Raw genomic sequence first — 24507 nt, forward strand, 5'->3', positions numbered from 1 at the left:
CACTGTCATGCCATTGCCGCCCAACTCCTTCCCACTGTTCCTTCTGGAGCATCAACTGACAGGTTCCAGAAACCATGGTGGGTTTAGGGCAGCAAGGGCTTACTGCAGGTCTTGGGGGCAAAATATCTGAACACCATGGCTGAAGATGAGCCAAGGTACCAGTAAACCTGTAGAGAAAGGTGTCCAGTGGCTGTGATTGAGACCCAGGCCTCCAGTTAGGGAGCAGTGAGCCATCACCCACCAAGAGCAAGTACCGCTCCTGACCCACAGGCCACCTTCGCCTTTGCTTTCTACTCTTCACAACATGCTTCATGTTTTAAGAGAATTTTCACATTATGTTGCCCAGGATGAGTTTGGGACTAACTATTTCTTGAAAACTAGAGACTGCAGGTATGTGTGTGTATGCGTGTGTGTCTGTGAATATGAGGATGCGAGAAATTACACCCTGGGCCCAGGACTGCAGAACAGCAAGGGGAAGGAGGCAGGGTGACACGGAGGACTTTCGAGATTTCCTACTTAGGACATAATCCCGTGGCCACTGTGGTAGTTGTGAGAGTGATTGGGGGTGGATAGCTTGGCTTTCTATCAAATTATGTTTCACCAGTTTATTGTTTCTTGCAGCTTTTGCACATTGTCTTCAGCTACTTAGTTTTTGACAACACGATATATATGTGTATTATATGTATGTATATATACATATGTGAGTATAAATATACTTATTTAACTCAAAGTAAAATGAATAGTGGAGGAGGCATTTTTTTGGATAATTTCCTCTCTTCGCACTGTGATAATTGAAGACCTTAGGGCTGAAAATATATGGTTTGGGGATTTCAAGAAAAATTACTTCAGGAGTATCATAATATTTAACATCAGTTATAATCTGGCTTTAGGTCAAGTAAGAAGTGGAAGCACACTGGGAATTTATGTTAGCTCTCTTACTGTGTTTATATAATAGCATATTATCATACTGTATTGCATTTTTTTGTTAACTTGTCTCTACTACATTGTGAACACCTAAAGATAGAGATTAAGTGCAACATTCCCAATCCCTGCACATTATAGGTGCTCAGTAAGTGTTTGATGAAAGGGGGAAGGAAAGAAGGAATCATGTTGGCATTTTTGTTTTTATACTTGGACGGGGGGTGTTGGGGGTTTCAAGATCCTGGGAAACCCCATGAGAACTTCAGACTCAACATGTCCAAAATTGAGCTCACATTTTCTAACACCCCTCACCATATTCCCCATCTGCTTGTCTACTTTTGCCCCCCTCTTACCACACACTTAGTCATGAAGCCTAAATCTGTATCATCTTTGGCACCTTCCCCCATTCATTTCCCACCATCAGCCGTGAAGTACTAGGAATTCTACCCTCCAATCCTCCATATGCTGCCTCCTCTCCACCCCTCAGCTACCTAATGACTCTGTATATTCTCAGTTGCTCTGAGGTGGCATGCAGTGATGCCCTCAGGGCCTTATGAAGTGCTTTATCTTTCATACCAATGGCCCAAGAGTAATTTATACTTGACTATTTTTTTTTGTTTTACTAACCAGCAGGTTGGCAGTTCAAACCACCCAGAAGGACCTCTAAAGAAAAGCCTGATGATCTACTTTCAAAAAATCAGCCACTGAAAACCTTGTAGAGCATACTTCTGCTCTGTAATGTATAGGGTTGCCATGAGTTGGAGTTGACTCAATGGCAACTGGTTTTATTGTGTTTACTATCTCTATTGTATTATCCCTTATTTCTCAATGTTTCTTTCATGCATTATTCAACAAGTATTCATTGAAAGTACGGGTCCAGGTATTAGAAGTGCCAAGGTGTATGGTCACAGTTGTATCCTCAGAGAGTACAGCCTGATGGGGGGTCTGGCATTTGACCAGAAATACAGTGTAGAGATAGGTGCACATAGGTAGGGCATTGAAATAGGTGAACTTTCATGGGCACCAACTGAAATAATAACTCTGTTGATAAGAATCCGTACAAAGTTGGTTCCTATGAGGTGGAGGGCAAATATATCCTCATTCTCCAACTTCTCCACCATTTCTGAAACCAGCTGTTCTCCCCATGGCATTCTTTTTCTATTGGATTCAATAATTCATTGCAGTGATTACAGAGAACTCATGGAAACACCAAATCTGCAATAACAACAGAGAAGGATATAAACAGAAACAAAGATATGCATAGGTAAGGTTTGGGAGTGGTCCCAGCATGGGCCTTCAACCTCTTAATGGGATCTGCTTACCCTTTCTGAAAGCCAGTGTTCATTCTCACCCATCAGGAAATTTTCAGACAGGAAAAAATGATGTCATTTGGCTGGCTTGACTATTGGCCACTCCTCTCAGCTGGCTCCTGGCTCTTCCTGGCCAGCCCTAGGACAGCTTTTAGATGGACCCTACTCTGCAGATGGCCCCCTACTTGGAGCTCCCTGCTCAGGGCGCCCCAGCTCTCAGATTGTTGCGGTTCTGGGCTGGATTCAGCCTTTACGCTCTGCTGTCACCATTCAGAGCTGCCCTTTGTCTTCATCTCTTCAGGTACATTGCAGCTGCTGCTTCCATTGCCGGTGCTGGTTTACCCAGTCTGGGAGGGTCATGGCACAGGGCCCCATGTCCAAATGATGTGCTCCTTTCCTGGCTGTTATCAATCAGGAGGCCCCAACCGAGGCTCCATGTTCTAGGGTTTCGTCAGTCACTGGGTGGGCCCCTCAGCCAGTCTGGGTAAAGGTCAACTAGTGGGTGGAAGCCCAGTCAAGGTCAACTACAGGATGGGGCCCCCAGGCAATCTCAGTAAAGATCAGACCAGGTGGGGCCCCCCAGCCAATCCTGGTAAAGGTAGATTACCAGATGGGGCTCCCAGCCAATTTGGGTAAAGGTCAGTTATTGGGCATGGCTCCCCAGCCAAACCTGGTAAATGTCAGACTGGTCAGGGCTTTGAAACCAGGACCAGAAGGCAGAATTAGTTCTTTAGTAAGATGATTCCATACTGTGCAGACATCTAGTCCAGACTGGGAGTCAGATAATATTTTCTGGAGGTTATCTGAGCTGAGTCTTGAGGGAAAATGGGAGTTATCCAGATAAGGTATGGGAGGAAGGATATTCCCGAACTATTTGGACATCTGTGTTATGGGCCATCTAGCTCCTTTATAGGAATGCCTGTGGCTCTCCTGGAAGCCACCATATTCATAGGGTCTTCATGGTGTCCCCTGAGCCACAAATGGTCGTTACGGTAGAGACGCTGCCAAACTGAGCCTGTCAGAGTCTTTCCCCAGAATGATTTGAATCGTCAATGGCAAGCAATCAGCCTCTTCCTGGAGGTAGGAACGGCAAGATGTGAGACCCAGGAGTTGGCCTCCACGGTCCTTTCCTTGTGGAGAGAACTGTCCTGCAGTGAAGGACAGTGGGGCCACCACAAGGAGTGCAGAGAGACATGAGGAGTCCCAGGCACTCAGACTCCAGTCGTTCCCAAGAGTCGAATTCATCCCCATCTTACTCATGGTCTGACGGTCAACCCTTCCTTGGATTATGTGATGTACTACACTGCTTTGCGAAAAACTCTTAATTATCTAATTATCGATAATAAATAAGTGAATTCCTAATAAATTGCCTAAGATATTCTCAGTGCAGTTTCTATCTCCATAACAAAAATCATTCCAACTAATGCAGGATCCTAATCACTGGGGAGCTCACACTCCATGAGCCAGTGAGAGTGGAGGACAAGTGCTCTTGTTTGGAAAATGGGGCTGCGTGCATAGCAGGTGGTGTCACTCAAGCACTGCCTGATGTTTCTAGCTGATGGGTTTATAACTGAAATACTAAACCACTCTGGAGGCTTTAGTCACACACAGGCTAGATTACTGAAAGACCATCAAAGAAGCCGCTATCAGACCCCACTCACCACACATTTCATGACCCACCAGTGCCTTTAAGACCATGTACTGCACCCAGGGTCTTACTTCCCCTGACCTTGCCTCTTCTTGAGCATTATCATCTCAGATCTCAGACTGCCCTTGACTTCACATTAACACATTACATTATAGCTGTCACATATCAACTCCGTCCTTGACCTCAACCTGTTTCTCTCTTGTATAGGCTTTGATGACCTTGTTATACTTTTCCTAGTATATTACCACTCTATAGAGTCTGTTTTTAGTTTTGCTTTTTTGTGTTCAAGCTGAAAACTTGAAGGAACCCTTGAGTCCCCGAGGCTACTCAAAGGCCCAGCCAGACACTCTTTGGCTTAAAGAGCTGTAATAACTTAAGGGATTCCTTCTTGAATTTTAGGAAGAGCAGAGGCTAACAGTAGAAGAACAGGACATCTGAGGTCAATAAGGAGTGGGTGGAGAGTGGAACTGGGGAGCCCTGGTGGCTGCTGAGGCCAAACTTTAGCAGCAACATCATCAAAGTCCTTGATTGTCCTAAGACTGGTGTGCTCGGGGGAGATTAGACTTATATCAGTTCTTGTTTGGAGGTTTGCCCAGAAGATTTGTTAGGCGTCTCTGGAAGAGCAACTACATCCAAAGCCAGAGCTCAACGCTGAGTCCCAGTTGTTGACAAAGATGATGAACACACTGTTGACTTCAATCTTTGTGGTGGGAAAAAAGTCCAGTCTAATTTTTAATACCAGTATTGACTCTGTTTGTCCTTAAACCTTGCTCTCCTGTTCCAAACCTCTTAGAGGCACCAGAAGAGTCAGGCAAACAGCAGGTCTTTTGAAACACTTTCATCTGAAAGGGCCAAGTTCAACAGGTTTACAAAAGTCCAATTCATCCAGACAGGAGTATACTCTATCGATGCACTTGAGCTCTGATAGTAAAACATAAAGTGATTTGTTACTGCTTGGAAAGGTTTTCTGGAAAGGCATCTTTATGAATAAATTGAGGCATAACAGAGACGCTGACCCCACAATGTGTCCACATTTTCCTCAGGAGGAATAGATGGTGAGTGCTCTTTTCTGATTTCAGTACATTACCAAGATCATTCTTTGCCAGCTGTAAGAAATTTGGAGGAGAGTTCAGAGACAAGATATATTGATGCAACAGTTTTTAAATATTGAGTCAGCTCTCCATTTTTTGAGGTGAGAAGAGTCGGGGGAACTGCGTGATCTCCTTCTGGGTAATAGCTTTCAGAGGCCAGAAGGAGTAGCAGGAAAATGGCCCAAACTGGAATTAGCTCCTGAATTAATAAGATATTGGCCCTCAGAGAAGTTGTAAAAAGTCTGGGGAAATGCTTGAATAATGAACTACTCGTCATGAGACACGTGAGTAAAACAGGTTCCATAAGAAGCAGGTATAAAGATGTTCCTGGGTGGCGCAAGTGGTTAACGTACTTGGTTGCTAACTGAAAGGTTGGAGGTTCAAGTCCACTCAGAGGTGCCTCAGAAGAAAGGCCTGGTGATCTACTTCCAAAATAGCAGCCGTTGAAAACTCTATGGCGCACAGTTCTACTCTTACACACATGGTATCCTCATGAATTGGAGTCCACTCAATGGCAACTGGTTCTAAAGACAAAAAAATACCATTGCTGTGGAGTCGATTCTGACTCATTGATCCTATGTTAAAGAGTAGAGCTGCTTCATAAGGTTTTCTTGGCTGCGATCTTAACAGAAGGAACCCTAGTGATCCAGTGGTTAAAGCACTCAGCTGCTAAGCAAAAGGTGAGTGGTTGGAACCCACAAGCCCCTCTGCAGAAGAAAGAAGTGGCAGTCTGCTTCCGTAAAGATTTACAGCCTTGGAAACCCTATGGGTCAGTTCTACTGTGTCCTACAGGGTCTCTATGAGTCGTAATTGACAGCAGTGGGTTTGGTTTTTTATTTAGTATTAATGTAAGCTGATCACCAGGCCTGTCTTTCTTAGTACTGCTGGGTGTGTTTGAACCACCGAACTTTAGGTTAGTAGTTGAGTGCAAACCGTTTACACCACCTAGGGACTGACCAAGGGCCTGAAGCTGGAATTGGAATGAGAGAACTGGTCCTGATTATGGCTCAGACTACAGAAAGCCAGCTTTATATATGTCAAATCTACATGGTATGACTCCAAATGACAGAACTCTTTCTAACTTCTGAGGAGAGGGGGCAGCATTCCAAGCAGTCCTTAAGAACACCTTTGGAATGTATTTCAGAGTCACTATTTACATTATGTGCAGACTTTTCTATTGCAGTACTGAGACTGTGTAATGATGTGAGAGGTAGAGGGTGGTAGCAGTACAGGGATAAGGCATCCAACAAAGAGGATCCACAACAGGCCAATGGCAGCTGGGGCAGCCGCCCTCTTGTCAACCCATGGGTACCTGGCAGCTGTTCCTCTCTGGGGGTTATCTGCCAAAAATAGCAGGCTGAAGGTTTACTGAGGTATTTACACTGATTTTTAGATCTCCTCAGGCTAGACTGCAAATGGATAGCCTGGAAAACAAAGGTTTTGCACCCACTCATTCCTTTGGTGATTACCAGCATGGACCTCCATCTCAGAGACCCAATGTCCTGCTACGAGAGATTTCACAGTCCCTGGGGAGATTTTAGCATTGGGAGGCCATAAGTCATGACTTCTGAGCAAGAGGCTGAGAGAACAATGACGGGGATCCAGGATCACGGAACCCTTGGACCAGTAGCCAATTGTGTCTGTAGGCTCTTGAGAGAGTTATACAGAGACTTGGACACCAAGGCAGAATCTCTGCTTATTATTTGAAGGTTTTGACCCCAATTCCTGAGAGGAAACACTGGCTCTGGATTGCTGGAATGGACCATTGGTGAGCCCCAATCAACAATTCAGCAAATTGGCTTTTGATGAATCAATCCTTTGTCCATTTGATGAATTGACTTTTTAAGAATTGATGTTTGGAGAAATGAATGGTAACTCTCTGGAGTCTCTTTCACAGACTAGTAGAAAAAACTGGGTGGGAAAACTTTAACCACACAGAGAAGCTCTGTTCAGCCTCTGTGTTGAGCTGGAACTTCAGAGATAAGGCTGCAGGTGGGCAGGGTTTTCCTGTGGCCTCTGTGCTCTTCAGTTCTCATGGCCCCAGGCAGAAGCTGGGCTGAGCAGAAGTCAACAGATAAATCTTCAGGCAAGAGAACTGCCTTCCAGAAATGTCATGAGGGAAGAAAGAGAAGTGCTGGGGGAGTGGGAGGGGTCAGATAGAACATTGTCGGTACAGCTTTGGGGGGACATGGTGAGTTACCTGTGGCTTTGTTCTCATCCGTGCTTTTGCTGGTCTTTGCAAGGCCAACATTACCTGAGACAATTTGGCTGCCCAAATCTCCCTGAGGGACAGGTTCCATTGGTCAGGTGGGCCTGGTTCAGCTTGCCTTCAACTCTGATTGCTGTCTGCACTCATGGCTCCCTCTTGGCAGCTAGGGGTGACTTCAGTCTATGCCTGTCATTCTGCTGCTTCTTCAAATGTGTTCCCTGCTGCCCTGCTCTTCTTGTACCTGTTCTAGACCATTTGCCCTGGGTTTGTTGCTGTCATTTTCCTTGCAAAAGTGTGCTTTCTGCTCCAAGATGCCTCAATTTTTCTCACTCATTCCTCCTCTCATAAAATGAACCTCAGAGGCTTCCTCTTAAAATATTCTTCCATTTGTATAGCTGATCAATTGGGGATAAGGCTGGGGGTTTACCTTCCTCATTCTCAGAGAAAGAAGGTGGTGTCTTTTTTCTCTTCTGGTAAATTATTAGGTGGATTTAAATAATCTTTACATGTATTCTTTTAGTTTTGAAACAGCTTTATTGAGGTATAATTGACATGATAAACTGCACATATTTAAAGTGTACAATCTTATGCTTATTGATATATTTATGCATCTATATACCTGTGAAACCATTACCACAATCAATATAGAAAACAGGTATTCATCACCCTCAAAGGCTTTCTTGTGTTCCTGGGAATGTCGCCCTCCCCAAGCCACTGCTTATCTGCTATAGATTAGTTTGCATTTTCGAGAATTTTAAATAAATGGAACCCCACACAGTGTGTGCTTTTTTTAAATTTGCCTTCTTTCACTCTGTAATTTTTTAAAACTGTACTTTAAATGAAGGTTTACAGAAAAAACTAGCTTCTCATTAGTACACATATTGTTTTGTGAACATTGGTTGCCAACGCCATGACATGTCAATACTCTCCCCTTCTTGATCTTGGGTTCCCTGTTACCAGCTTTCCTGTCCCCGTCTGCCTTCTAGTCCTTGCCTCTGGGCAGGTGTGCCCCTTTAGTCTCATTTTGTTTTATGGGCCTGCCTAATCTTTGCCTGCAGAGTGAACCTCAGGAGTGACTTCATTGCTAACCTAAAAGGGCATCCAGGAGCTGTACTCTCAGGGTTTCTCCAGACTCTGTCAGACCAGTAAGTCTGGTCTTTTTCTTTTCTTTTTGTGAGTTAGCATTTTGTTCTACATTTTTCTCCAGCTCTGTCCGGGACTCTCTCTGTCAAAGCAGTTGGTGGTGGTAGCTGGACACCATCTAGTTGTGCTGGGCTCAGTCTGGTGGAGGCTATAGTACTTGTGGTCAGTCATTTGGACTAATCTTTGCCTGGTGTCTTTTGTTTTCATCATTCTCCCTTGCTCCAGACAGGGTGAGAACCGTGACATATCTTAGATGGCCGCTCACAAGCTTTTAAGACCCCAGACTTAACTCACCAAAGTAGAATGTAGATCTATGTTATGCCAGTTGAGCTAGATGTTCCCCAGACCATGGTCCCCACAGCCCTCAGGCCAGTAATTTGGTCCCACAGGGAGTTTGAATTTGTCTGTGGCTTCCGTGACCTTGCCTTGGACAAGTTGTACTGGCTCCCCCAGTATTGTGTACTGTCTTACCCTTCACCAAAGTTGCCCCTCATCTGTTGTCTATTTAGTGTTTTTCTATCTCCACCCCTCCCCTCCCTCATAACCATCAAAGATTATTTTTTTGTGCATAAACATTTTCATGAGTTTTTATAGTAGTGATCTATACAATATTTGTCCTTTGGTGATTGACTTATTTCACTCAGCATAATGCCCTCCAGATTCATCCATGTGAGATGCTTCGCAGATTCATCATTGTTCTTCATCATTGCTTAGCATTCCATTGTCTGTATGTACCATAGTTTATCCATTCATCTGTTAATGGACATCTAGGTTGTTTCCATTGTTTTGCTCTTGTGAACAATGCTGCAATGAACATCGGTGTGGATAGGTCTATTAGTGTGACAACTCTTATTTTTCTAGGATATATTCCTAGGAGTGGGACTGCTGAATCATATGGCATTTCTATTTCTAGGTTTCTAAGAAAGCGCTATTTCTTTTTACAAAATGGTTGTACTATTTTGCATTCCCACCAGTAGTGCGTAAGAGTTCCAATCTCTCTGCAGCCTCTCCAACATTTGTTATTTTCTGTTTTTTTGATTTGTGCCAGTAATGTTGGGGTGAGATGGTATCTCATTGTGGTTTTTATTTGCATTTCTCTAATGGCTAGTGATCCCAAGCATTTCTTCATGTGTCTGTTAGCTGTTTGAATTGTCTTCTTTGGTGAAGTATTTATTCATATCCTTTGCCCATTTTTTAATTGGATTATTTGTCTTTTTGTTGTAGAGGTGTTGGATTTTCCTGTAGATTTTAGAGGTTACACCTTTGTCATGTATGTCATAGCCAAATTTTTTTTTCCCAGTCTGTAGGTTCTCTTTTTACTCTTTTGGTGAAGTCTTCTGATGAACATAAGTGTTTAATTTTAAGAAGATCCCAGTTATCTAGCTTATCTTCTGGAGTTTGTATGTTGTTAGTTATGGTTTGTATCCTGTTAATGTGGTGTGTTAACGGTCTTTGGTGTTGATCCTGTTTTTTCTTCTATGATCTTCATAGTTTTTGGTTTTATATTTAGGTCTTTGATCCATTTTGAATTAGTTTTTGTGTATGGTGTCAGGTATGGGTCCTGTTTCATTTTTTTTTTTTTTTTTTTTGCAGATGGGCATCCAGTTTTGCCAGCACCATTTGTTGAAAAGACTGCCTTTTTCCCATTCAGTGGATTTTGGAACCTTGTTAAAGATCTGGTGACCATAGGTGGATGGATTTACAACTGAGTTCTCAATTCTTTTCCCTTGGTCAGTGTATCTGTTGTTGTACCAGTACCAGGCTGTTTTGACTACCATAGCTGTATAGTAGATTCTGAGGACAGGTACTGCGAGCCTCCTCCTTTATTCTTCTTCAGTAGTGCTTTACTTATCCAGGAGCTCTTCCCTTTCCATATAAAGTTAACAATTACTTTTTCCATCTCTTTAAACAACACTGTTGATATTTAGATCAGGATTGCCTTGTATTTGTACATTGCTTTGGGTAGAACTGACATTTTTCACAATGTTGAGTTTACCTATCCATGAACGTGGTATGTTTTTCCATTTATGTAGGCCTCTTTTGGTTTCTTGCAGTAGTGTTTTGTAGTTTTCTTTGTATAGGTCTTTTACATCCCTCATTAGATTTATTCCTAGGTATTTTTTTAATTTTAGGGGCTATTATAAATAATATTGTTTTCCTGATTTCCTTTTCATCATTCTCTTTATTAGTGTATAGGACTCAAACTCATTTTTGTATGTTTAGCTTATATCCTGCTACTCTGGTGAATCTATTAGTTTCAATAGTTTTCTCATGGAGTCTTTTGGGTTTTCTATGTATAAGATTATATCATCTGCAGATAGGGACAGTTTTACGTCTTCCTTATTAATTTGAATGCCCTTTATTTCTTTTTCTTGCCTTATTGCTCTAGCTAGGACTTCCAGCACAATGTTAAATAGGAGTCGTGATAAAGGACATCCTTGTCTTGTTCAGTTTTCAGTCTCTTTCCATTAAAAATAATGTTAGCTGTTGTTTTTATATAATGCCCTTTATTATGTTGAGGAATTTCCCTTCTATACCTATTTTTTTGAGTGTTTTTATCGGGAATGGGTGTTGGACTTTGTCCAATGCCTTTTCTGTATTGATTGAGATGCTCAGGTGATACTTTTACTTTATTTATGTTGTGGATTATGAGTGACTTTCTAATGTTGAATCATCCTTCCATTACTGGTATGAATCTCACTTGGTCGTGGTGTATTATTTTTTTAATATGATGCCGGATTCTTTTGGCTAGAATTTTGTTGAGAATTTTTGCATCTATATTCATGAGAGATAATTGGTCTGTAATTTTCTTTTTTTGTGGTGTCTTTGCCTGGTTTTGGCATCAGTGTTATGCTGACTTTATAGAATGAATTTGAAAGTATCCCTTCCTTTTCTATGTTCTGAAATAGTTTGAGTAGTACTGGTGCAAGCTCTTCTCAGAATGTTTGGTGGAATTCTCCAGTGAAATGATCTGAGCCAGGGCTTTTGTTGTTGTTGTTGTTGGGAGTTTTTTAAAATTACCTTTTCAATCTCTTCTCATGTTATGTGTCTGTTCACTTTTCAACATCATTTTGTGTTAGTTTGGGTGGGTAATGTGTGTCTAGAAATTTGCCCGTTTCCTCTAGGTTTTCAAATTTGTTGGAGTATAGTTTTTCATAATACTCCGTTATGATCCTTTTTCTTTCAGTTGGGTCTGTTGTAATGTCCCCCTTTTCATTTCTTTTTTGGGTAATTTGCATCCTCTTTTGTTTTTCTTTTGTCAGTTTCACTAGTGGTTTGTTGATTTTGTTGATCCTTTCAAAGAACCAGCTTTTGGTTTTGTTAATTCTATTGTTTTTCTATTCTCAATTTCATTTATTTCTGCTCTGATCTTTATTATTTCCTTTCTTCTGTTGGCTGTGGGCTTCTTTTGCTGTTCTTTTTCTCTTTGTTCAAGTTGTATAGCTAATGTTTTGATTTTGTCCCTTTCTTCTTTTTTGATGTGTGCATCTATTGCTATAAATTGACCTTTCAGCACTGTCTTTGCTGTGCCACAGAGGTTTTGGTATGATGTGTTTTCATTCTCGTTTGATTCTAGGAATTTTTTGATTCCATCTTTGATTTCTTCTAATACCAATTGTTTTTTAAGCAGGGTGTTATTCAGTTTCCATGTATTTGATTTTTTTTCCTTGCTCTTCCTATTGGTAATTTCTACTTTGATGGTGTTGTGGTCAGAGAAGGTATTTTGTGTTATCTCGATGTTTTGAATTTTCTTGAGGGTTTCTTTGCAGCCTAGGATGTGGTTTATTCTGGAGAATGTTCCCTGTGCATTGGAAAACAGTGTGTACTTTGCAGCTGTTGGAAGGAGTGTCCTATATATGTCTGTCAGGTCGAGTTGGCTGATGGTGACCTTTAAGTCTTCTGTGTCTTCGTTGAGTTTCTTTCTAGATGTTCTGTCCTTTACTGAGAGTGGTGTGTTGAAGTCTTGTACTGTTATTGTGGAACTGTTAATTTCTCTTTTCAGTGCCTTTAGGGTTTGTTTTATATATTTTGGAACCTTGTCATTGGGTGCATAGATATTTATTATGGTAATGTCATGATGGATTGCCCCTTTAATCGTCATATAATGCTCTTATTTTTCTTTTACGGTGGATTTTGTTTCAAAGTCTATTTTATCTGGTATTAGTATTGCCACTTCTGATCTTTTTTGGTAGATGTTTTCTTTATATATATATTTCCATCCTTTGTTTTTTAATAAATTTACATCTTTGTTTCTAAGGTGTGTCTCTTATAGACTACGTATTGATGGATCCTATTTTTTTAATCCATTCTGTCTATTTCTGTCTCTTTATGGGTGCATTTAGGCCATTTACATTCAGTGTAATTATGGATAGGTGTGAGTTTATTACTGTCATTTTGTAGTGCTTTTTTGTGGTGCTAATGTTTTATTTCATGCTCTTATTTGCCTGTGCTGAATTCCATTTGTTTGTGGATTTTTTTTTCTTTCATTTTTATAGATTTTGTGTTTACTGAGACTTTATGTTTTTCTTCTGTATTTTGATGAGTAGGTTTGTTAACTTGCGTTGTCCTTGAAATTTATCCTTATCTTCCTAAGTTTGAACTAGTCTTTTGTTACTTGTTATCGCCTCGAATTCCTCTCCATTTGAAAGTTCTATAGCTGTACTGTTTATTCCCTCTTTTATTGTTCTAACATTGTTGTCATTACAGTTTAACCTCTGTGGTTCCCTGTTGTAAATCTTTTAGTTTTGTTTTATCCTTGAGAGTTCATGACCTAGGTTGGTATCTAGCTAGATTCAGGCTATCGTCTGATGTTGTTGGTTCTCTAAGAGAAGGACTCCCTTTAAAATATTCTTGTAAATTTGGTTTGTTTTTTACATATTCTCTTAATTTCTATTTATCTGGAAATGTCCTAATTTCACCCTAATACTTTAGCAAGAGTTTTGCTAGATGTATTATTCTTGGTTGGCATTTTTTTTTTCTTTTGAGGTTTTATATATGTCACCCCATTGCCTTCTTGCCTCCATGGTTTCTGTTGAGTAATCAAAACTTAGTCTGATTGTGTCCATTCTGTATGTGACTTTTTATTTTTCCTCTAACTGTTCTCAGGATTCTTTCTTTTTCTTTGGTTTTAGCGAGTGTGATTATGATATGCCTTGGTGATTTTCTTTTGGGGTCTGTCCTATATGGACTTGACTGAGCTTCTTGGACGGTCAGCTTTTCATCTCTCATGATATTAGGGAAGGTTTCTGTCAGCAATTCTTCAATAATTCTCTCTGTGTTTTCCATCCTCCCCCCCAACCCATTTTGGAACTCCAATCACTTGCAAATTTTTGCTTTTGATTGTATCCCACATCGTTCTCAGGGTTTCTTCATTCTTTTCTCTGATTTTTCCTCAAAGTTGTATCCAAACATTTGTCTTCAGTTTCATTGGTCCTGTCTTTCATTGCTTCAAACCTCTCCTCAAACCTTCTATGATACTGTCCATTTTGAAATGTTTATCTTTTGGATTTCTAATTTCTTTTTTGTATGACTTTTAGGTGTGAATTTATTTTGACATTTTGTTCCTGCATTATTTTCCTGAATTCTTCCATTGTTTTGTCTGTCTTTTCCCATGATTTTGTCTGTGTTTTCCATGATTTTGTCTATTTTTTCCTCATTTTTGTCTGATTTTCCTTAATCTCTTGGATAGCCCTGAAGATCAGAGATTTTAATCCCCTATCAGTTTGTTCTAGTGCCTTTTCTTCTGCTAGAAGGTCATGTGATGTTTTATTTTGGACGACTACTCGAAGCACACTGTTCTTTTTTTATGTTTTGCTATTATCTGCCCCCAGGGAGCCCACCAATGTGGCTGCGCAGACAGGGGAAGTGACTTCCCAGCTAGCAGTGCAGCACAGGCTGTCAAAAAGGAGTGGAGGAGAAGCAGAGCCAAGAGGGCGGAATAGACAGATGCTTCTGGCGAGCTGTCTTTACAACAAAGACCCCCCCAAAAACAAGTAAAACTAGTATATTTGTGACAAGCTGGGAGCGCTGAGCTTCAAGGGCAAACTTAGAAAATGAACTGAGGGACAGGGGGAGGAAGAGACCGTTCAGAAATGGAGGGGAGTTACCAGACCTGAATTGCGGGGAGCCGTCAGGCACCGTTCCTGGAGCTGCAGCGGTGGGCTGGTACTAGCGTTCGGCCGCAGATTCCTCAGGGAGAAGCAGCCAGCCATACAGCCTACTTACACCTCCGGAACCTGAGAAGAATGGCGCTCTTGGCAAAAGCTAAGTACTTGCGTATGTTTTACTGCGCCACCCCACCCCTAAGTCAGCTTCAGTGGGTGAATTCCCTGGGCCTGAAATAGGCCCCGTTGAGCGCTTAGAGCCATCCTGCTGGCCTTGGAGAAGGAAAAAAATTTGCAATTGGGGGAAAACATAATTTGCCAGGTCCACCAACTGAGGGAGCTCAGGAGAGAAGTGGCTCCTGTCAGGGCATAAATGGTCCATGGACTTTGAGCAGTTTTCTCTTCTGCATGGACCTGTGTGGGTCTATTTTGGGAGAATTGGCCCTCGTTGGCAGACTCCAGCCATTTCAGCTTTGTGGTGTAGAGGTGGATGTTTGATGTTTGACATTGCTTTGCCTATTAAACAAGGTCCTCACCTACCCACATCAGGGACCCAAGGACTGGTAGCTCCACTCAGGTCACCCAGCCACCTGTGACAGGGGTCCAAGGATAACTGGTACCTCCCAGTCCTTACAACCAAAAACATTGGGTGCCCATGGTCCATCTGCGGAACCCACCCACCTGCACGCTCTAGGGAACAGGGGTGCACTTTTCGCAGACACCCGGGGGTTGGTTCTCAGCCCCCTGCCTTGTTCAGAGAGTGACACCCTGCTGCAATCAGATACAGGTACCTACACCAATTACCCCTGCCCCTCTAAGACTGTAGGACAGAGCCTGTACCACACACTTGACGATCAGCTACCTGGACACCTGAGCTGAATTCATACAAGAAAAATGAATGACTTCTAGACTGATATATCTGATAAGAGCTCTAGCCATCTGGGGACAGGACATAAGAGCTCCAAAGGTGAAAATAATCAAGCTAGCTCACTCAAGCAACCCATTTGGGTGTATTGAAACAAAACAAAGCAAGAAACTATGACACAGTAAACAAGAATGAACTAATACAATAACTTATAAATGGTTCGGAGACAATAGTCAATATCAAATCACATAAAGAAACAGACCATGATCACCTCAACAAGCTCTCAAAACAAAGAATCCAGGGATCTTCTAGGTGAAAATGCATCCCTGGAATTACCAGAGCCAGAATACAAGAAATTAATATACAGGAGCCCTCGAGACATCTGGAAGAAAATGAGGCAATACGCAGAACAAGCCAAGGAACACACAGATAAAGCAATTGAAGAAATTAGAAAGATTATTCAGGAACATAGTGAAAAATTTAATAAGCTGCAAAAATCCATAGACAGCAATCAGAAATTCAGAAGATTAACAATAAAGTTACAGAAGTAGACAACTCAATAGAAAGTCAGAGGAGCAGAATTGAGCAAGTAGAAGCCAGAATTTCTGAACTTGAAGATAAATCACTTGGCACTAATATATTTGAGGAAAAGTCAGATAAAAGAATTTCAGAAAATGAAGAAACCTTAAGAATCATGTGGGACTCTCTCAAGAGCAGTAACCTATGAGTGATTGGAGTACCAGAACAGGGAGGGATAACAGAAAATACAGAGAGAATTGTTGAAGATTTGTTGACAGAAAACTTCCCTGATCTCCTGAAAGATGAGAAGATATCTATCCAAGAGGCTCATCAAACTCCACATAAGGTGGATGTTAAAAGAAAGTCACCAAGACATATTATAATCAAACTTGCCAAAACTAAAGATAAAGAGAGAATTTTAAGAGCAGCTAGGAATAAACAAAAAGATGCCTACAAAGGAGAGCCAATAAGAATAAGCTTGGCCTACTCAGCGGAAACCATGCAGACAAGAAGGCAATGGGATGATGTATTTAAAAAATTGAAGGAAAAAAATGGCCAGCCAAGAGTCATATATCCAGCAAAACTGTCTCTTAAACATGAAGGTAAAATTAAGACATTTCCAGATAAACAGAAGTTTAGGGAATTTGTAAAAACCAAACCAAAACTACAAAAAATTCTAAAGGGAGATCTTTAGTTAGAAAATCAATGATACCAGGTATCAACCCAAGACTAGGACACTGGGCTGAGCAATCAGAAGTCAACCCAGACAGGGAAATAAAAAAAACAAAACAAGATTTTATATATATATATAAAAGCCCAAAACAGGGTAACAGCAATGTTATTATATAAAAGGAGACAACATTAGAACAATAAAGAGGGACTAATAAATGTAATCATTGATCTTCCATATGGAGAGGAAGATATGGCGATACAAAGAAATAAAATTAGGTTTAAATTTAGAAAAATAGGGAAAAATAATAAGGTAAGCACAAAGGAGACAAACTATCCTACTCATCAAAATAAAATACAAGAAAAAAGTAGAGACTGAGCAGAAACAAAATCAACAACAACGAATATGAGGAAAGGACAACATGTAATCTACTGAGCACATAAAATTAAGTGGGAAAAAGAAACTGTCAACAACACACAAAAAAAGACATCAAAATCTTACCTGTGCATAATTACGCTGAATGTAAATGGACTAAATGCACCAATAAAGAGACAGAGTTGCCGAATGGATTAAAAAACAAGACCGGCCTATATGCTGCCTACAAGAGACACAACTTAGACTTAGAGACACAAACAAACTAAAACTCAAAGGATGGGAAAAAATATAGCAAGCAAATAACAAAAAAGAGCAGGAGTGGCAATATTAATTTCTGACAAAATAGACTTTAAAGTTAAATCCATCATAAAGGGTGAGGAAGGACATTATATAATGATTAAAAAGATAACAAAACAAGAAGATATAACCATATTAAATATTTATGCACCCAATGACAGGGCTTCAAGAGACATAAAACAAACTCTTTCAGCATTGAAAAGTGAGATAGACAGCTCCACAATAATAAAGGACACTTCAACACAGCACTTTTGATGAAGGTCAGGACATCCAGAAAGAAGCTCAATAAAAACACGGAAGATCTAAATGCCACACTCAACCAACTTGACCTCATAGACATATACAGAACACTCCACCCAACAGTGACCAAGTATACTTTCTTTTCTAGTGGACATGAAACACTCTCTAGAATAGACCACATATTAGGTCATAAAGCAAGCCTTAGCAGAATCCAAAACATTGAAATATTACAAAGCATCTTCTCTGACCATAAGGCCGTAAAAGTGGAAATCAATAACAGAAAAAGCAGAGAAAAGAAATCAAACACTTGGAAACTGAACAATACCCTGTTCAAAAAAGACTGGATTATAGAAGACATTAAGGATGGAATAAAGAAATTCATAGAATCCAGTGAGAATGAAAACAGTTCCTATCAGAACCTTTGGGACAGAGCGAAAGCAGTTCTCAATTTATATCAATAAATGCACACATCCAAAAAGAAGAAAGCGCCAAAATCAAAGAATTATGCCTACAACTTGAACAAATAGAAAGAGAGCAACAACAACAAAATGCTCAGGCACCAGAAGAAAACATACTAAAAGTGAGAGCAGAACAAAATGAAAACAATTGAAAGAATTAACAAGACCAAAAGCTGCTCCTTTGAAAAAATCAACAAAATTGATAAACCATTGGCCAAATTGACAAAAGAAAAACAGGAGAGGATGCAAATAGCCTGAATAAGAAATGAGATGGGCAATATTACAACAGACCCAACTGAAATTAAAAGAACCATATCAGACTATTATGAAAAATTGTACTCTAACAAATTTGAAAACCTAGAAGAAATCGATGATTTCCTAGAAACACACTACCCAGCTAAACTAACACAAAGAGAGGTAGAACAACTAAATAGACCCACAACGAAAGAAGAGATTGAAAAGGTAATTTAAAAAACTCCCTCAAAAAAAAGCCCTGGCCCGGACGGCTTCACCGCAGAGTTCTACCAAACTTTCAAAGAAGAGTTAACACCACTACTACTACACGTATTTCAGAGCACAGAAAAGGATGAAATAGTAACAAACTCATTTGGTGAAGCTGTCATATCCCTGACACCAAAACCAGGTAAAGACACCAAAAAAAAAGAAAACTACAGACCTATATCCCTCATGAACTTAAATGCAAAAATCCTCAACAAAATTCTAGCCAATAGAATTCAACAACATGTCAAAAAAATAATTCACCATGACCATGTGGGATTCATACCAGGTATGCAGGGATGGTTCAGCATTAGAAAAACAATTAATGTAATTCATCGCATAAATAAAGCAAAAGACAAGAATCACATGATTTTATCAATTGATGCAGAAAAGGCATTTGACAGAGTTCCACACCCATTCATGATAAAAACTCTCAGCAAAATAGAATAGAAGGAAAATTCCTCAACATAATAAAGGGCATTTATACAAAGCCAACAGCCAACATCATCCTAAATGGAGAGAGCCTGAAAGCATTTCCCTTGGGAACAGGAACTAGAGAAGGATGCTTTTTATCATTGCTCTTATTCAACATCATGCTGGAGGTCCTAGCCAGAGCAATTAGGCTAGACAAAGAAATAAAGGGCATCCGGCTTGGCAAGGAAGAAGTAAAATTATATCTGTTTGCAGACAACATGATCTTATACACAGAAAACCCTAAGGAATCCTGAGGTAACTACTGAAACTAATAGAAGAGTTCAGCAGAGCATCAAGATACAAGATAAACATACAAAAATCAGTTGGATTCCTCTACACCAACAAAAAGAACATCGAAGAGGAAATCACCAAATCAATACCGTTTACAGTAGCCCCCAAGAAGATAAAATACTTAGGAATAAATCTTACCAGAGATGTAAAAGACTTATACAAAGAAAACTACAATACACTTCTGCAAGAAACCAAAAGAGACTTACAGAAGTGGAAAAACATACCTTGCTCATGGATAGGAAGACTTAACATTATAAAAAGGGCTATTGTACCAACAGTGATCTACACATTTAATGTAATTCTGATCCAAATTCCAACGACATTCTTTAATGAGGTGGAGAAACAAATCACCAACTTCATAGGGAAGGGAAAGAGGCCCTGGATAAGTAAAGTGTTACTGAAAAAGAGGAACAAAGTGGGAGGCCTTACTTTACCTGATTTTAGAACCTATTATGCTGCCACAGTAGTCAAAACAGCCTGGTACTGGTACAACAACAGATACATGGACCGATGGAACAGAATGGAGAATCCAGGCATAAATCCATCCACATATGAGCAGCTGATATTTGACAAAGGCCCCAAAACAGTTAAATGGGGAAAAGACAATCTTTTTAACAGATGGTGCTGGCATAACTGGATATCCATCTGCAAAAAAATGAAACAAGACCCATACCTCATTCCATGCACAAAAACGAGGTCAAAATGGATCAAAGACCTAAATATAAAATCTAAAACAATTAAGATCATGGAAGAAAGAATAGGGACAACATTAGGAGCCCTAATATATGGCATAAACAGTATAAAAAGTATAAAAAACATTATTAAGAATGCAGAAGAAAAACTAGGTAACTGGGAGCTCCTAAAAATCAAACACCTATGCTCATCCAAACACTTCACCAAAAGAGTAAAAAGACTACCTACAGACTGGGAAAATTTTTTAGCTATGATATTTCTGATCAGCACCTGATCTCTAAATCTACATGATACTGCAAAAACTCGACTATAAAGAGACAAATAACCTATTTTAAAAATGGGCAGAAGATATGAACAGATACTTCACTAAAGAAGACATTCAGGTAGCTAACAGATAATGCTCACAATTATTAACCATTAGAGAAATGCAAGTCAAAACTACAATGAGAGTTTATCTCACTCCAACAAGGCTGGCATTAATCCAAAAAACACAAAAAAATAAATGTTTGAGAGGCTGTGGAGAGACTGGAACACTTACACACTGCTGGTGGGAATGTAAAATGGTACAACCACTTTGGAAATCGATTTAGCGCTTCCTTAAAAAGCTAGAAATAGAACAACCATATGATCCAGCAATCCCACTCCTTGGGATATATCCTAGAGAAATAAGAGCCTTTACATGAACAGATACATGCACACCCATGTTTATTGCAGCACTGTTTACAATAGCAAACAGATGGAAGCAACCAAGGTGCCCATCAACAGATGAATGGATAAATAAATTATGGTATATTCATACAATGGAATACTATGCATCGATAAAGAACAGTGAGGAATCTGTGAAACGTTTCATAACATGGAGGAATCTGGAAGGCATTATGCTGAGTGAAATTAGTCAGTTGCAAAAGGACAAGTATTATATAAGACCACTATTACAAGAGCTTGAGAAATAGTTTAAACTGGGAAGAAAACATTCATTTCTGGTTACGAGAAGGGGGTGGGGAAGGCAGGGAGAGGATTATTCACTAATTAGATAGTAGATAAGAACTACCTTAGGTGAAGGGAAAGACAACACACAATACAGGGGAGGTCACCACAACTGGACTAAACCAAAAGCAAAGAAGTTTCCTGAATAAACTGAATGCTTTGAAGGCCAGCGTAGCAGAGGCAGGGTTTTGGGGACCATGGTTTCAGGGGACATCTAAATCAATTGGCATAATAAAATCTATTAAGAAAACATTCTGCATCCCACTTTGAAGAGTGGCGTCTGGGGTCTTAAATGCTAGCAAGCAGCCATCTAAGATGCATCAATTGGTCTCAACCCACTTGGATCAAAGGAGAATGAAGAACACCAAGGACACAAGGTAATTATGAGCCCAAGAGACAGAAAGGGCCACATGAACCAGAGACTACATCATCGTGAGACCAGAAGAACTAGATGATGCCAAGCTACTACTGATGACTGCCCTAACAGGGACCACAACAGAGAACCCCTGAGGGAGCAGGAGAGCAGTGGGATGCAGACCCCAAATTCTCCTAAAAAGACCAGACTTAATGGTCTGACAGAGACTAGAAGGACCTCAGTGGTCATGGCCCCCAGACCTTCTGTTGGCCAGTACAGGAACCATTCCCGAAGCCAATTCTTCAGACAGGGATTGGAGTGAACAATGGGTTGGAGAGGTATGCTGGTGAGGACTAAGCTTCTTGGATCAGGTGGACACTTGAGACTATGTTGGCATCTACTGCTGGGGCGGGGGTGGGGGAGATGAGAGGGTGGAGGGGGTTAGAAGCTGGCGAAATGGACATGAAAAGAGAGAGTGGAGGGAGAGAACGGGCTGTCTCATTAGGGGGAGAGTAATTGGGAGTATGTAGGAAGGTGTATATATGTTTTAGTTGACTTGATTTGTAAACTCACTTAAAGCAAAATAAAAATTATATATATAAAAAAAAAAGATGGCACATGAAGCCAGGTGTTTGAGAGACAGGAAAGTAAGGAGGTGAGAGAGAGAGTGAAGAAACTGAAAGAAGCCAAAAATGCAACAGTAGCAACAACAAAATGACAGTGAAGGAACTGTCTGGTGTGGATGGGGCAAATCCAAGTGGCAAAGAGCTGGTGTCTTCCTGGCCAAGTGACCTTGGCCTGCTGGAAAATGGAAGAGGCCGAGCAGTGAAAAAAAGGTGGGAGGTGGGAAAGTGTGTATTGCTCATTACCGTGTGCTCTGTCTTCTGTCGGGAGCTCCAGGAAGCTGCCTTCCTGTACTCCCTGTCTGCCTTTCTTGGTGGGTGAGAGGCCCAAGATGTCAAATCCGTGCCAGGTTAGCTGATAGGGGACCTTCAGTCTGTAGCTCTCCTTGCTTTCTGTTCTGTGTCAGTTTCTTATTCCATTCTGTGCTTGGTTGAGTTCTTTATCCCTTCATTTGACATTTAGGGTTCCAAGATCGATGTTTGTCTCTGTTTTCTGTGGAGGGATGGCGTGTTGCTTCTGTCTATAGCGCCAGATTGGCTCCCGTCTCAGTCGGTATTATGATTTTGAGAGTAAGCCATGTTTTTCCATGGATGGGTAATTTGTTCCTTTTTTTTTTTTTTTAATTGCTGATCAGCATTCTATTATATGGATGTACCACAGTTTTTTTTATCCGTTCAGTTGTTGATCGGCATTTGGCTTACATTCCCACCAACACTGTTGCTTTACATCCTTGCCAGCACTTGCTACCCTCAGTCTTTCTAATTTTATCCATTCTAGTTTTTTTAGTAAGAGTGTAGTAGTATTGCATTGTAGTTTTAATATGTATTTGCCTAATGACTTATGATGTTGAGCATCTTTTCATATGCTTATTTGCAAATAGTGTATCTTCTTTGGTGAAGTGTGTGTTCAGATCTTTGGCCTGTTCTTTTTTTTGGAGGGTGGAGTTGATTGAATCCTTACTGTTAAGTTGTAGGTGTTCATATAAAAAAAAAAAAAAATAGCCTAGACAAAAGTCCTCCATCACATATATATGCTTTGTAAATACTTTCTCACAATCTGTGGCTTACTTTTTTTTTTTTTTTTTTTCATTTTTGTGTATGAAAATTTTGTTTAGGAGAAGGGCTTAATTTTGGATAAAGTCAAATTTTTTTCTTTTACACTTTGTGCTTTTTGTGTAGTATTTAAGAAATCTTCGCCAAACTCAAGGTAACTAAGATTTTTTTTTTCTGTTTTCTTCTAGAAATATTATGATTTGAACTCTTATATTTAAGTCTATGATCCATTTCAAATTAATGTTTGTATAAGGTGCAAGATAAGGATCAAGGTTGATTGCTTTACATATGAATATCCAATTGTTCTAGCACCATTTATCCTTTCGTCATTGAATTGCCTTGATGTTGTCAAAAATCAATTGATCATATGTGTGTAGGTATATTTCTGAGCTCTTCTGTTCTCTTTTTTATTTTTTTTTATATTTGTTGAAAATATCAGAACAAAACATACACCAATTCATCAAGTTCTATGTGTACAATTCAGCAACAAGGCTACATTCTTCATGTTGTGCCACCTTTCTTGATAACGTTTTCCAAATTATTTCACCATCATTAACATAAACTCACTGCCCTCTAAGCTTCTTATCTAACCTTTTGAATTGCTTTTGTCAATTTGATCACATGTAGATAATTCTTTAAAAGAGCACAATGCTCAAGGCAAACATTCTTTACTAATTAAGCTAAACTATTGTTCGGTTTAAAGATGATTTGAGGGGATAGTTTCTGTTTAAGGTTCAAAGATTGTCTCAGGGCAATAGTTTCAGGGTAGGGAGTCATTCATCCTCAGTGGTTCCAGAAAGTCTGGATTCCATGAGAATTTGAAGTTCTGTTCCACATTGAACTGTTCTGTTCTCTTGGTCAATTTATCTTTACACCAATACTACACTATCTTGATTTTTGGAGCTTTATAAAAGATCTTGAAATCAGGTACTGAGTTAAGTCCTCCAACTCTGTTCTTCCTTTTCAAAGTTATTTTGATATTCTAGGTCTTCTCTGTTTCGTATAATCAGCTTGTCAATTTTTACTAAAAAAGTTTATTTCTACTTATTTGGCTATTAATTCCAGATTTTTAAAAATTGTAAATTTTTGAACTCTGTTCTAACAGTCACAATATAAAAAAGATACACAGTGAAAAATTTTTCTCCCATCCATCAGTTCATAAGTAACTATATCCATACCTGCAAATACACATAGGAGTAACAATTATTATTATTTTCTTGTGTACCCTTTCAGAATTTTCATATATAAGCAATGATTATGTAAGCTTATCCTTTTCTGCTCCCTTTAAACAAAAGATATCATGTTATATACACTGCTCTTACCTTCCTTATGTTCACTTAACAATATGTAGATCTTTGCAGGTAATTACATAGTGATCTTCCTCATTTTTTAAAACTCTTATGTGACATTGCATTCAAGTGTATGGATAAATTATAATTTATTCATTTTATTTCCTATTGATGGACATTTTGGTTGTTTCCAAACTTTTGCTCTTGTAAACATGTAATAATAATCCTGTACATGTGGTATTTGTTAACTGTACGAGTATATTTGTAATAAAAATTTCCAAAAGCCTAATAGATATACATGTTGATAACTTAACCTTCTACTTGATCTATATGAAACTGTTTCTCCACAGCCTTCCCAAGAGTGTGCTGTTAATTGAGATTTTGCCAGTCTGAC

At 39.7% G+C, this 24507-nt stretch overlaps 1 long non-coding RNA gene across 9 annotated transcripts in view; it reads left to right on the forward strand.

Annotated features, from left to right (window-relative positions):
• Positions 1-24507, forward strand: part of LOC111752736 (uncharacterized) — a 147455-nt gene that overhangs the window by 50394 nt on the left and 72554 nt on the right. For 3 of the 9 annotated variants that reach the window (XR_010321125.1, XR_010321120.1, XR_010321124.1), the window contains one exon: positions 1555-22829. The exons of 3 other annotated variants lie outside the window; for them this stretch is intronic. This is a non-coding gene — a long non-coding RNA (uncharacterized LOC111752736). Of the gene's footprint in view, positions 1-1551; positions 22830-24507 lie in introns of those variants that run through there. 3 more of the 9 variants (XR_010321119.1, XR_010321123.1, XR_010321121.1) reach the window with 1 other exon arrangement.

Source organism: Loxodonta africana, chromosome 1 (assembly GCF_030014295.1).
Source record: "Loxodonta africana isolate mLoxAfr1 chromosome 1, mLoxAfr1.hap2, whole genome shotgun sequence".
Taxonomy (NCBI): domain Eukaryota; kingdom Metazoa; phylum Chordata; class Mammalia; order Proboscidea; family Elephantidae; genus Loxodonta; species Loxodonta africana.